Genomic DNA, 14,266 nt, shown 5'->3' with positions numbered 1-14,266 from the left:
CAGGCTCCAGGCTCCGAGCTGTCAGCAGAGAGCCCGATGCAGGGCTTGAACTCACAGACCATGAGATCATGACCTGAACCAAAGTCAGACGTTTAACTGACTGAGCCACCAAGGTGCCCCAATAGTACGTTTTATATTACATCTATTTTACCACAATTAAAAATAATAAGAATACGTAAATGGTCCCACAGCATTTTTAGGAAGTTGATTTCTTTAAGCAAATATTATTCTCAAGGTTTCTTAAAATCTACAATATTTCAACCAGAGTCAGACAGAGGCCATCAGTCCAAAGGAATATAGACTGCAAAATTCAAGAAACGGTTAGCAAGCCTTTCTTCTCATAACTGATAGTAGTAAGAACAACACACAACAGAAGGGATGACTTTAAGATTTGGGGAACAACAATTGGAAATTGCATTAGTCAAAGTTCCTCAGTGAAACAGAAGCAATAGGATATATGTAGAGACAGATTTCTTTTAAGGAATTGGCTCCCATAATTGCAGGGGCTGGCATGTCTAAAATCTATAGGGCAAGCTGCAGACTGGAAATTCAAGCAGGATTTCATGTTGCAGTCTTGAGTCCAAACGCTAGAAACTCAGGCAGGATATCTATTTTGCACTCTGGAGGCAGAATTCTTTCCCATTCAGGGACCTCAGTCTATGCTGTTAAGGCCTTCAACTGTTTAGATGAGGCCCACCCACGTTGTGGAAGGTAATATGCTTTATTCAAAGTCTACTGGTATGACATGCTAATCTCATCAAAAATAACTTTGAAGCAACATCTAGATTGGTATTTCATTTAAAAATTGATACTTTAGCTTAGCTAAACTGTCATATGAAATTAGCCATCAGTACTGGTACAGATTTTCTTTTAAACCATTTGTATTTGGGGGCACCTGGGTGGCTCAGTCAGTTAAGCATCCGACTTTAGCTCAGGTCATGATCTCGCCATCTGTGAGTTCGAGCCCCTCGTCGGGCTCTGTGCTGCCAGCTCAGAGCCTGGAGCCTGTTTCAGATTCTGTGTCTCCCTCTCTCTCTGACCCTCCCCCATTCATGCTCTGTCTCTCTCTGTCTCAAAAATAAATAAACGTTAAAAAAAATTAAGTCATTTGTATTTGTATAATTGAATTTCTAATTCCAAATAGTCATCTCAGAAAGCTATACACTTATTCTACTAATGTTTTCTTTGTTCTCTTTAGGCAAGTGTCTTTTTGTACTAGTCATAGAACCAATCTCAAACAAACAAAAAGATTTAATATCCTGGATTATAGCCAAAATGCTATTATTTGCTCAATTCATTTAAAAACAAAAACAAAAACAAAAAATTTTGTTCCAAAGATTTTGGGGCTATTTTAAAAAATCATATTCACTTTCAAAGTTAAAAATTGACCACCTTTGATAATGGCACAAAAATAGACACATAGATCAATGGAACAGAATAGATAGCCCAGAAATAAACCCACAATTGTATAATCAATTAATCTATGACAAAAGAGGCAAGAATATACAATGGAAAAAAGTCTCTTCGACAGATGGTGTTGGGGAAACTGAACAGCTACATGAAAAAGAATGAAACTGGACCACTTACAACCATACACAAAAATGAACTCAAAATGGATTAAAGGCCTAAATGTGAGACCTGAAACCATAAAAATCCTAGAAGAGAGCACAGGCAATAATTTCTCTGACATGGGCCATAGAAATATCTTTCTAGATATGTCTTCTAAGGCAAGGGAAACGAAAGCAAAATAAACTATTGGGCCTTTGTCAAAATAAAAAGCTTCTGTACAGCAAAGGAAACAAGCAACAGAACAAAAAGACAATCTACTGAGTGGGAGAAGATATTTGCAAATGACATATCCAATAAGGGGTTAATAGCCAAAATACATAAAGAGCTTATACAACTGGACACCAAAAAAATAAATAATCCAATTAAAAAATGAGCAGAAGACATGAACAGACATTTCTCCAGAGAAGACATACAGATGGCCAACAGACACACAAAAATATGCTCAACATCATTAACATCAAGGAATAGCAATTCAAAATCACAATGAGATATCACCTCACACCTGTCAGCTTGGCTAAAATCAAAAACACAGGAAACGACAGGTATTGGTGAGAATGTGGAGAAAAGGAATCCTTGTGCACTGTTGGTAGGAATGCAAACTGGTACAGCCACTGTAGAAAACAGTATGGAGTTTCCTCAAGAAAAATTAAAAATTGAATTACCATATGATCCACTAATTCCACTACTGGGTATTTACCCAAAGAATACAGAAACACTAACTGGAAAAAGATCCGTGCACCCCTATGTTTATTGCAGCTTTATTTATAATAACCAAAATATGAAAGCAGCCCAAATGTCCATCAATAGATGAATGGGCAAAGAAAATGTGGTGTATATATATAATGGAATATTAGGCATAAAAAGAAGAAGAATGAGATCTTGCCATTTGCAACAACATAGATAGATCTAGAGTTTATTGCTAAGTGAAATAAGCCAGTCATACTAAGACAAATACCACATGATTTCACTCATATATGGGATTTAAGGAACAAATAAAAAAGAAAAAAAGAGACAAACAAGAAAACGGACTGGTGGTTACCAGAGGGAAAGTTGATGGCGGGGAGGGGAGGAATAGGTGAAATAGGTGAAGGGGATTAAAAGTACACTGAGTCATGTATAAAGATGTTGAGTCACTATGTCATACATCTGAAACTATACAACACTGTATGCTAATTATGTGGAAAATAAATATGTACATGCATACATATATACAAACATACACACACAAAGAAAATCAAACACTAAAAAAAAAACTGTGCCGCCTTTGGGAATCTTTAAAAGCATGTATCACCAAAACTATTGCACAGCTGGTATTTCAAAACATTCAAATCATTCTTTTACTTGCCATTTTCAGTTTAAATTCTTAGTATTTCTTTCTTCTTCTTAAAGCAATACATATCATTGCAGAAAACAGAAAGTACAGATAAGCCAACTGCAAAGCAAAATAAGATAACAATAAAACTACTTATAGTAGTTTAATACTTATAGTAGATTAATGCATTCAAATATCAACATTATTGGATTTAGTGTAACACTCCCAAAAGTAAGAATCTTCCAAAAGTTGGCCTGTGTCTTCTGCATGAATACACTACAATCATAAATAGTTAAACTTTTGAGGGGTGCATGGGTGGCTCAGTTGGTTAAGCATCCGATTTCGGCTCAGGTCATGATCTCATGTTCATGAGTTCGAGCCCCGTGTCGGGCTCTGTGTTGACAGCTCAGAGCCTGGAGCCTGCTTCAGATTCTGTGTCTCCCTCTCTCTGCCCCTTCCCCACTTGCACCCTGTCTCTCTTTCTCAAAAATAAATAAACATTAAAAAAATCAATAAACTTTTGAGCTAAGTTGTAACTATGAAGGTGTAGTATTGGGAATTGTAATGTGAAGGAATATTATAATGACAAATATAAAGGATCCCAATCACATTGTCCAGGATAAGGAAAAGATATCTACAGGAATCTGATTAAATAAATTATGGGATTAATTTAAACTAGTTATAATACTGTGTAGCTGTCTATAATGTTACAAGCAGGGACAGGAAATAAACAGACAATTTTCAAGCAGTGAAACTCCCAAAATTTGTATGCAACATTTTGTGTGCATGTTCACTTTTCTAAGGTAAGAAATCATAACTTGGAAACATGTTACAATCCATCTATGGCCATACCACCCTGAACATGCCCAATGTCATCTGATATTATATTATTATAATTATAATCCAAAAATAGTTAGGAAACCATTAGCAGAAGAATATTTAATGCAAGGGGAAAATGTTCAAGTTATATTGCTCAGTAAAAAGACAAGATATAGAAGTACGTATGGTAAGGTGTATTTAAAATATTTTTATGTATGCTTAGTAAATAATGATGAAAAAATAGGCACCAAAATATCAGCAGGAATAACATCTGAGTAGTGGCATTATAAGTAGTTTTATTGTCATTATATTATTTTGCTTTGCTGTTGGCTTATCTGTACTTTCTGTTTTCTACAAAGATATGTATTACTTTAAGAAGAAGAAAGAAATACTAAAAATTTAAGTTGAAAATGACAAGTAAAAGAATGATTTGCCTGTCCATTGACTGATGAATGGATAAAGAAGATGTGGTATATAGGGGTGCCTGGGTGGCTCAGTTGGTTGAGCGTCTGACTTCGGCTCAGATCATGATCTCACGGTTCGTGAGTTCAAGCCCCATGTCGGGCTCTGTGCTGACAGTTCGGAGCCTGGAGCCTGTTTCAAATTCTGGTTCTCTCTCTCTCTTTCAAAAATAAATAAACATTAAAGAAAAAATTTTTAAAGATGTGATATGTATACAATGGAATATTATTCAGCCATCAAAAAGAATGAAATCTTGCCATTTGCAACAACACGGATGGAACTAGAGGGTATTATGCTAAGCAAAATAAGTCAATCAAAGAAAGACAAATACCATATGATTTCACTCATATGGGGAATTTAGGAAACAAAACAGATGACCATAGGGGAAGGCATGGAAAAATAAAAGAAGATAAAAACAGAGAGGGAAGAAAACAATAAGAGACTCTTAACTACAGAGAACAAACTGAGGATTGCTGGAGGGGAGGTGAGAGGGAGGATGGGCTAAATGGGTGATGGGTATTAAAGAGGGCACTGGTTGTGATGAGCACTGGGTGTTATATGTGAGTGATGAATCACTAAATTCTACTCCTGAAACCAATACTACACTGTGTTTTAACTAACTCAAATTTATTTATTTTATTTTTTTTTAATGTTTATTTATGTTTGAGAGAGAGTGTGTGCACAGGAGGGGCAGAGAGAGAGAGAGACAGAGACACAGAATCCCAAGCAGGCTCCAGGCTCTGAGCTGTCAGCACAGAGCCTGATACAGGGTTGGAACCCACGAACCATGAGATCATGATCTGAGCCAAAGTCGGATGCTTAACCGACTGAGCCATCAGGTGCCCCTTAACTAACTTGAATTTAAATAAAAACTTGGAGAAAAGAAAAAAAAACAATTATCTGTGTGTCTGTGTGTTATCAACACAATTCAGACTACACGAGTTCTGGTTCTAGTCAACTAGTCTCTGTTTGATATTAATAGTATCTGTAATAGCAATGCAATTATCAGGACAATAATGATAAGTACTTTATAACAACCTATGCAGATGGTCCCTCTATTAATTAATTGGGCCTCGTGTGTGTCTCATTATAAGTCAGTTAGCTGGAATTTTGGTTTAGAAATTAGCTTAGTGTGAAATTAGTTGACATGAATCAATCTCTCTTGGTCAGTTTATCCATGACTGGGAAGAAAATCAAATTTCTGAACTTGCAAAATTAAAAAACCCATATGATTGTATCTTGATTATCTTATTATGATCCTTTGAGTTTGGCAAAGATACAAGATAACTACATGAGATAATGGCAGTCTCTTCCCCCCAAAAAGTAGATTCATGGATAGATTATCTCCATTTTTATTTTTTTTAATTTTTTTAATGTTTATTTATTCTTAGAAAGAGAGGGGGGGAGGAGAGCATGAGCAGGAGAAGGGCAGAGAGAGAGGGAGACACAGAATCCCAAGCAGGCTCCAGGCTCTGAGCTGTCAGCACAGAGCCTGATGCAGGGCTCAAACTCACGGACCATGAGATCATGACCTGAGCCGAAGTCGGTCACTCAACCGACTGAGCCACCCAGGCACCCCAGATTATCTCCATTTTTAAAGTGTTTACCTTTTTGTAATGTTTTCTTGAAATGTTGGTATTATCACTTACTGCTAGAAAATACCAGCAACTGACAAAATAAATGATAAAATAGTAAACAAATATTAACAAACAACAATTAGTTCAATAGCTCATTGTTATTTTTTCATAAACAATAGTGTTTTAGATTCTCATAATCTGGGGGCCTCCAGGAACTAGGATCTCCAGGAAGCAGAATTAGACATGTAATCGATTTACTGGGGGGAATGTTTATGTGGACAAAAGGGGAGAAGCAGCAGAAGCAGGCCAAGAGAAATGCCAGACCATGTTTCTGGTCTGACAACCATGACAGGAGAGAAGGAAGAAAGAAGGAATTGGTCGCAAGGACTTCAGACTGAAGTGACTGACCTCTGTGAAAGTCTCAGCCAGACTCATAGGGAAGCTCAGAGTGAAGATCGCCCATTGACAAGTTCCACATTGAAACAGAAAAGCCTCAACTGGGGTCGTCTGGGTGGCTCAATAGGTTAAGCATCTGACTTCGGCTCAGGTCATGATCTCATAGTTTGTGAGTTCCAGCCCTGCATCCTGCTCTGTGCTGACAGCTCAAAGCCTGGAGCCTGCTTCAGATTCTGTGTCTCCCTCTCTTTCTGCCCTTCCACTGCTCATGCTCTCTCTCTCTCTTTCTCTCAAATATAAGTAAACATTAAAAAAGAAATGGCCCACCAGGGTGGCTTAGTCAGTTGAGCACCTAACTTTGGCTCAGGTCATGCTCTCACAGTTCGTGGGTTCCAGCCCTGCCTTGGGCTCAGTGCTGACAGCTCAGAGCCTGGAGCCTGCTTCAGATTATGTGTCTCCCTCTCTCTGCCTCCCCCCTACTCAGGCTCTGTCTCTCAAAAATAAACATTAAAAAACAAAAGAGAGACAAAAAAAAGAAAAAAAGAAATGGCCCAGCTCTCCTACCTTTGTCATTCCCAGTCACTGGCCAAGAGCAGTCTGGGGAGGACTTGACCTTGGCATGAGTGGCAAATGTGCAACAGCTGACAGCTCACTGCTCTCCTCAGAGTAGTTTCTGTCCTGAAGGGAGATCTGAGTGGCATACTTGGATCGTTGCCACAGGTTAATTTTTTATTTCTTACACGTAGATTCATCTTTTGCTACTAAGATTGTTCTTATTTCCTATGTTGGAATTAAATATGCCATTCTTTCCCCTTGTTCCAAAAAGAGCATGGTGTTCCTACGGGGCGCCTGGGTGGCTCAATCGGTTAAGCGTCTGAATCTTGATTTCGACTCAGGTCATGATCTCACGGATTGTGAGCTGGAGCCCGGGATCAGTCTCTGCACTGACAGTAAGGAGCCTGCTTAGGATTCTCTGTCTCCCTTTCTCTCTCTGCCCTTCCCCCACTCACCCACTAACTCTCTTAAAATAAATCACAAACATTTTTTTAAAAACGAGCATAGTGGGGGCGCCTGGGTGGCACAGTCGGTTAAGCGTCCGACTTCAGCCAGGTCACGATCTCGCGGTCCATGAGTTCGAGCCCCGCGTCGGGCTCTGGGCTGATGGCTCAGAGCCTGGAGCCTGTTTCCGATTCTGTGTCTCCCTCTCTCTCTGCCCCTCGCCCGTTCATGCTCTGTCTCTCTCTGTCCCAAAAATAAATAAACGTTGGAAAAAAAAATTTTTTTTAAAAACGAGCATAGTGTTCCTAATCTACGAAGACTATGATTTCCAGGTGTTCCCACTTTAACAATTTTGAGGCCCATTTCTGCTTTGGAGTCAGAAGATTTGGACACCTTCATCACTTTCTACCTTCATTTCTTGAACAAGATACCTGACCTTGCTGAACCTCAATTTCCTTATCTGTAAAGTGGGAATATCCATGCCTTACCCCAGAGGATTGTCTTAAAGATGAAATACAGTAATGTATGTGAAAGTTCCTGGCATACAGAAAGTGTTTGATAACAGGTATGATTGCATATAGCTTGTCAACATTATCTTACTTTACCTGGACAAGTTATCTAATTCATAGCCTCAGTTTTCTCATCTATCACATAGAATAATATTACTCCCTATGGCACTAGGTTATTGAAATAATTAGATGAAATAATGGAAACAGAGCATTTATCCCAGGACCTGACCCACAATAAGTCCTCAATAAATGTTACTGATTAGAATTATTTGCTATAAGCACATTAGTTCATTTTAATTTTGAAGTTTGGAGAAATTAGATGTATTATATATTATGTGGCAATCTTAGTCTCATAGGAACCACTAATATCTCAATTGTTATTATTCTCAGATTGACGTCTCCCTTGAAGTAAGTGCACAAAAACACCACTACTTACCAAAGATGACCCAGTAATGTATGATAATAATTAGACTAAGATAACAAGCAGCTTTACTTTATTAATCATCCATTTTCAAATTTGCTCTTCCCATAGACATGCTTGGATTTCCCCACGTGTGCTGGTCATTGATTATTATTATCACCATTAGAAATAATAACTATGAGGGGTGCCTGGGTGGCTCAGTTGGTTAAGCATCCAACTTCAGCTCAGGTCATGATCTCGTGGTTTATGAGTCTGAGCCCCAGGTCGGGCTCTGTGCTGACAGCTCAGAGCCTGGAACCTGCTTCAGATTCTGTGTCACCCCTTTTCTCTGCCCCTTCCTGGCTGAGGGCTCTCTCTCTCTCTCTCTCTCTTTCTCAAAAATAAACAATCATTAAAAGAAAAGGAAAATAAATAATAACCATGATATAATTTGTACCTAAAAGCCTCAGTTTCTTCTAGGTATTTTTGCTTAGTTTCAAAGTTTCAGCTGGACATTTAAAATGTAAATTAGATTCATTTTTCCTTCTATTCATCCACCAATTTTGCCCCCTGACTAGTTTATCACTTGAAACTTCATAGAGTTAGGGACAGGGAAATGTTGGGGGGAGCAAGGGGGAATAAAAATGGTTTAAAATAAGGAAAAACTATAGAAATGTATATATCCTATAATCCCTTGAAAGTAAGATGGGAATAAAACAGGAGATGGCTAGGGTGCCTGAGTGGCTCAGTCTTTTGGGTGTTGGAATTTGGCTCAGGTCATGATCTCATGGTTCACGGGTTCAAGCCCCTTCTCGGCCTCTGTGCTGACAGCTCAGAGCCTGGAGCCTGCTTCAGATTCTGTCTCCCTCTCTCTCTGCCCCTGCCTCACTTGAGATCTGTCTCTCTGTCTCTCAAAAATAAATAAACATTAAAAACAAAAAAACAGGAGATGGCATTTCCAGGAAGTTTCCAAAGCCAGAACTCCAAACTCTCACTTGGACCACTGAGTATTAGAAAATGAAAGATGGTCATAGATAAGCCAAACTTTATTTCTCTACATTTACAGATTAATAGTTTCAGATTTCACAAGGCTAGTATACCAGACTAGGCTAGTCTCTAGACTCAGGATAGGAAGCCTTTCTTTTAAATTTGAAAAGAGAGAAAGAAAGGAAGAAAGAAAGAAAGAAAGAAAGAAAGAAAGAAAAGAAAGAAAGAGAAAAAATTTCATTGACTTTAAACTCTTGGTTAAAATTGTCACTCAAACATGTTTGTTCCTAATAAGGAAATCAATTTGATTAAGACCACAAGCTCTTTTCTCCTAGAGCCAAAAAGCAGTCACCCCTCAGTGAGTAATGATTTTTACATTCTAATCAATAGAGCTTACGTACAGCAACTGACTCAAACATAAGTCTCTTATTAAATTAGTTATTGATTCAAAAATCTATGACTCAAAATCTAGATTTTTATTCAAAATGTATAATTTTGAATTTTCAAAGATTTTTATTCAAAATGTATTTTTCAAGATTTTTATTCAAAATGTATAATTTTCCACCACCATAGATTACCAAGAATTCAAAACTATTGGTCACCTTTGACAAAGATGCAACAGAACTATATCATTGCCAAGCACAGATAATTTTTCATGAACTGAGAGTCAGGACTCAGATTTCAGTCCAGGCCACAATCAATGAAATTCAGTTTACCTGGTCCTCTGTCACAGATATGAAGGCACCTCACTAGATAGAAAGAGTGGGCTTTGTCTCCCAGCAGTGGAAAGGAAAAAAAGAGAAGCAGCTAGAACTGCAGAGGTTGGCACAATTTTAAAAACACAAGCAGACAGGGGTGCCTGAGTGGCTCCACCAGTTAAGCATCCGACTCTTGATTTCAGCTCAGGTCACAATCTCATGATTCTTGGGATCGGGCCCCACATGGGGCTCTGTGCTCCACAGCATGAAGCCTGCTTGGGATTCTCTCTCTCCGTCTCTCTCTGCCCCTCCCCTGCTCGTGCATGTGCAGGTGTTCTCTTTCTCTCTCCCCTCCCCCCTCTCTCTCTCTCAGAATAAATACATAAACATTAAAAACACACACAGACACACACAAAAAAAAACTCCTGATAGAGGTAAACTTGAGGAGCAGGGGAAGCCACAGATGGTTTGAGCAATTGGCAAATGTGTATCATTTCTTCATTCCATTATCAGGCATTTATTGTGCACCTACTGTATGCCAAGCTCACTGCAAGCTGAACAGGCTTAACCATACTACAATTTCAGGCAGCCCAAGAAACCACCACACAAGCAACCAGTGTCGACCAATTACAAGTCTGATTCCTAATAACATCCCCCCCACTATGAAAAAGGGATTCTTTTTGCTATTAAGTGACTCGGAAAATAGGTCCTCCCCCCCTACTGACCAGTATCTCAGGTAATAAAATTTACTTCAAGATTTCTATGGTTTAGATTTTTTTCAGGTACAAATTAAAGACCTAAACCAGATATTTTTGTATTAAGTTAAAAAAAAACAGATAAATTAAATTAAATATATCAATATTTCTCCTTATCTACCTCACTTCTACATGCAGATTCTTAGTTTGCATAAAATTCCCAACATAAATCACTTGACCCTCTCTTCTAAAATATGTCTTGACTAAAAAGAAAGTGCAAATATAGTGAGACGTGGGTTAGGGATACATAACACTGCTCAGAGGGCCAAAGCTTTTTTTTTTTTAACATTTATTTATTTTTGAAAGACAGAGAGAGACAGAGCATGAACAGGGGAAGGGGAGAGAGAAAGGGAGACACAGAATCCGAAGCAGGCTCCAGGCTCAGAGCCCCACACGGGGCTCGAACCCATGAACCGGGAGATCATGACTTGAGCTGAAATCAGACACTTAACCGACTGAGCCACCCAGGTGCCCCAAAGAGCTAAAGTTTTAATGCAGTTTTGTTATTAAAGCTTGGAATCTAAAAATATGGGTATGGGGGCACCTGGGTGGCTCAGTCAGTTAAGAATCAGACTCTTGATTTCAGCTCAGGTCGTGATTTCATGGTTCATGAGTTCCAGCCCCCCATTGGCCTCTGTGCTCACGGTGCAGAGACTACTGGTATGCTCTCTCTCCTTCTCTGTCTGCCCCCTCCATGCTCACCCCCTCTCTCTCTATCAAAATAAATAAATAAACTTTAAAAAAATTAAATAAATAAAATATGGGCATGGAAGGAGATAGGATTCATGGCAGTCATGTTGTACTCCAGGTCCCTGTTCACCCTCCCCAACATTAACATAATCACAGGAGTGGTAAAGCCATAGAAAAATGTTTGCTCTTCTGAAAAGCTGCCTTCATCCTGGCACTTCAACAAACCCCAGTATATGTTTGGTTCCCTTTTATAAAAACAGCATAATGCTTTCAACCACAAATCATTAAGAGACCACAGAGGACAACTTAAGTGTCAATTTCCATTTTCTTCTCAATGACCCTCATTTCTGTCATCTTTATTAAGACATCAAATGCCTGCTCAGGTCCCTCTGCCCTTCAAGTAAGAAAAGCAATTCCCCAGAGGAGACCGAAGGAAAAGCAAAAACTGATAGGGTATCTGAAAAAGAGGTTAAAATGGGTGAATTGAAGGTTCATATCCCCTCAACCCAACTCAGAAAATCAGGTCCCAATTCACATTAGCTTAGAAAATGTGCCCGTCAGTGAAAATCTGGGGCAGAACAGAACAAGGCAGCTTTGCCACAGAGTTTGCATGACTTAGCTTCCAGGCAGTTTGGTAGGTTAGGACCAGTAGAAAAGAAACCAAACAAAAATAAATAAATATGTTAATGAATGATTGTGTTTTAGGAGGAACTTTGTTCAATTCCATAAAACCACACATTTCAATAATTATTATTATAGGGGCGCCTGGGTGGCTCAGTCGGTTAAGCATTGGACTTTGGCTCAGGTCATGATCTCACAGTCCATGAGTTTGAGCCCCACATCGGGTTCTGTGCTGCCAGCTCAGAGCCTGGAGCCTGCTTCAGATTCTGTGTCTCCCTCTCTCTCTGCCCCCTCCCCACCCACACTCTGTCTCTGTCTCTCTCTTTCAACAATAAATAAACATTAAAAAATTATCATCATAACCAATTTTTTAGTGCTAGAAAATATCAGGCACCATATCAAGCCCTTTACAAACATCATATTTAATTCTCACAAAAGCCCTATGAAAAATGTACTATTATTATCCCCATTTTCCAGATGTGCATATCAAGATACACAGAAGTGAAGGCACTCGAACAAGGTCAAGAAGCTAGCAAGTTCCAGATTTTAACTCCAAAGTCCCACTGGTCAACAATAGCCTAGCAATCTGGGCTCTTCCCAGAGGAATTGTTCCAGTTATCTCTTGGGGTGTAATGAACCACCCCAAAACATAGTCACATAACTCTAATTTGCTCTTCTCTCTCAGTGAACTCAGCAAGGCAGTTCTTGCTCAGGTTCATGCGGTGACAGCCATATGATGGCTAGGGCAAAAGTTACCTGAGAGCACGAATGGGCTGGGTTGGATGTCCAAGATGGCAACTGACATGGCTGCCCAGTGATGCTGGCTGCCAGGTGCGAGCCCAGGTGGGGATGTCAACTAGAGTGCCAACACATGGCCACCCATGTGACATGGGTTTCTCATGGCACAGTCCTGGTTTCCAAGAGGGAGTGTTCGAAGAAGGGAGTGTCCTGTGAGCAAGAATTCCAAAAGAACCAAGCAAAGGTTATAAGGTTTATGACCTAGTCTCAAAAGTCCTGTCATATCATCTCCACCAAATTCTATTGGTCAATAATAGTGAATCCCAGCCACAGGTTCAGGGGGAACAGACTATAAAAAGCATGAATTCCAAGAGATACTGGGTTAATCTCTGGAGACTCATATTTGACTCATCTGTGACTCACAGTCACATTTGTAAAGTGAAAATCTTTATGTTCCCCTCTGAGAAGAAGCCAGAGAAGGGAGTTTGACCCCACAAGGCTCTGGGAATGGAGAAATTCTTACAAAGATGTCAAGCTAAGTACATTACTAAGAGGCACATCTGAAAACAATGACAGCAAAAACAAATGGCAGTTATAGACATAAATTTAAACTGAATCCTCCTATGTGATCTGTGCCAAAATGGCCACTTATTGCACACAAATAATGAATTCCTCAGCATCTTCTTCAAAGTACTGCCCTAAACATAGTCTTCTGAAGGCCTCATATATTTTGCGGAATACATGTGATTTCTTCTTCTTCTTCTTCTTCTTCTTCTTCTTCTTCTTCTTCTTCTTCTTTTTTACCGATCCTTCCTTTTTATATCCTACTGATTAGAGGCATTAGGCATAAGCAGAAAGAGGGTAGTGGGCTCTGGATTCAAACAGGCCTGAATTCAAATTCGGACTCGATTAGTACTCTGAGTCCTTAGGGAAAACTTGAATTTTTCTGACATTCTGCTTCCTCATCCGAATAACAGGAATAATAATATCGGCATCTACAGCTGAGTATAGGTATGTCTCTGTATGTTGCTAATATACCTAGTCATTATATATTCAATATTCAAATTGAATGCCTACACATAATTCATTTTCCTCTAAAGTCCATAATACCTAGTAGGAAAAAAAAAAAAAACAAACAAATCACAGTCATGTCTCATTTTATAAATGACACCAAGAAAGAATTAAAGAAATTGGCAAGAATTTCAGCCGATCATCAGCCTCAAAGCTCTGGTCCCGAGGGACCGTCCCTGGTCCACTTTGCTCTGGAGTGGGGCCTCTGCCCAGCCAGGTCCTGTATCTAGGAATATATGATCCTAAAAATTCTAAATCTAGACAGGAAGACTGTGTGAGGCAGGAATAGAAAGGAGACAAAAGGCATAGACAAAGATGGTTTTCATCGCTAAGTATCTGCCTCAGAGTAGATATACTAATTCTTGTTGAGTGGGTAAGGCACATAATTGGGTGGGTAGGCAAATGGGTGGATAGACAGATAGATGGATGGATTTTAGTTGCAAATCTTTCCCTCATTCCGGTATTAGGAGAGGGACTCTCTCTTCCACCTTAAGAAGTTGCCAGCCATTCTATACTCCTTAAACAGAGATCAAACAAAAGACCATGTCTCCCTTCCTTGAAAATGTTCTACCTACCTCAGTTTGTTCTCTCAGTGCATATTTTCCTCTTTCCTCCTTCACCTACCATAGAATATTTAAAGAGAGAGAGCAACAACTAAGGCAG

The 14,266-nt window shown here is 39.2% G+C and overlaps 1 long non-coding RNA gene across 2 annotated transcripts in view; it reads right to left on the bottom strand.

Annotated features, from left to right (window-relative positions):
- LOC125164025 (uncharacterized) overlaps positions 1–12,739 on the bottom strand; it is a 55,073-nt gene extending 42,334 nt beyond the window's left edge. For both annotated transcript variants that reach the window (XR_007151622.1, XR_007151621.1), the window contains exon 1: positions 12,551–12,739. This is a non-coding gene — a long non-coding RNA (uncharacterized LOC125164025). The remainder of the gene's footprint in view (positions 1–12,550) is intronic.
- Between the last annotated feature and the right edge of the window lie 1,527 nt (positions 12,740–14,266).

Source organism: Prionailurus viverrinus, chromosome B1 (genome assembly GCF_022837055.1).
Source record: "Prionailurus viverrinus isolate Anna chromosome B1, UM_Priviv_1.0, whole genome shotgun sequence".
Taxonomy (NCBI): Eukaryota; Metazoa; Chordata; class Mammalia; order Carnivora; family Felidae; genus Prionailurus; species Prionailurus viverrinus.
Note: the sequence above shows the minus strand (reverse complement) of the source record. Positions and strands in the feature narration are given on the sequence as shown.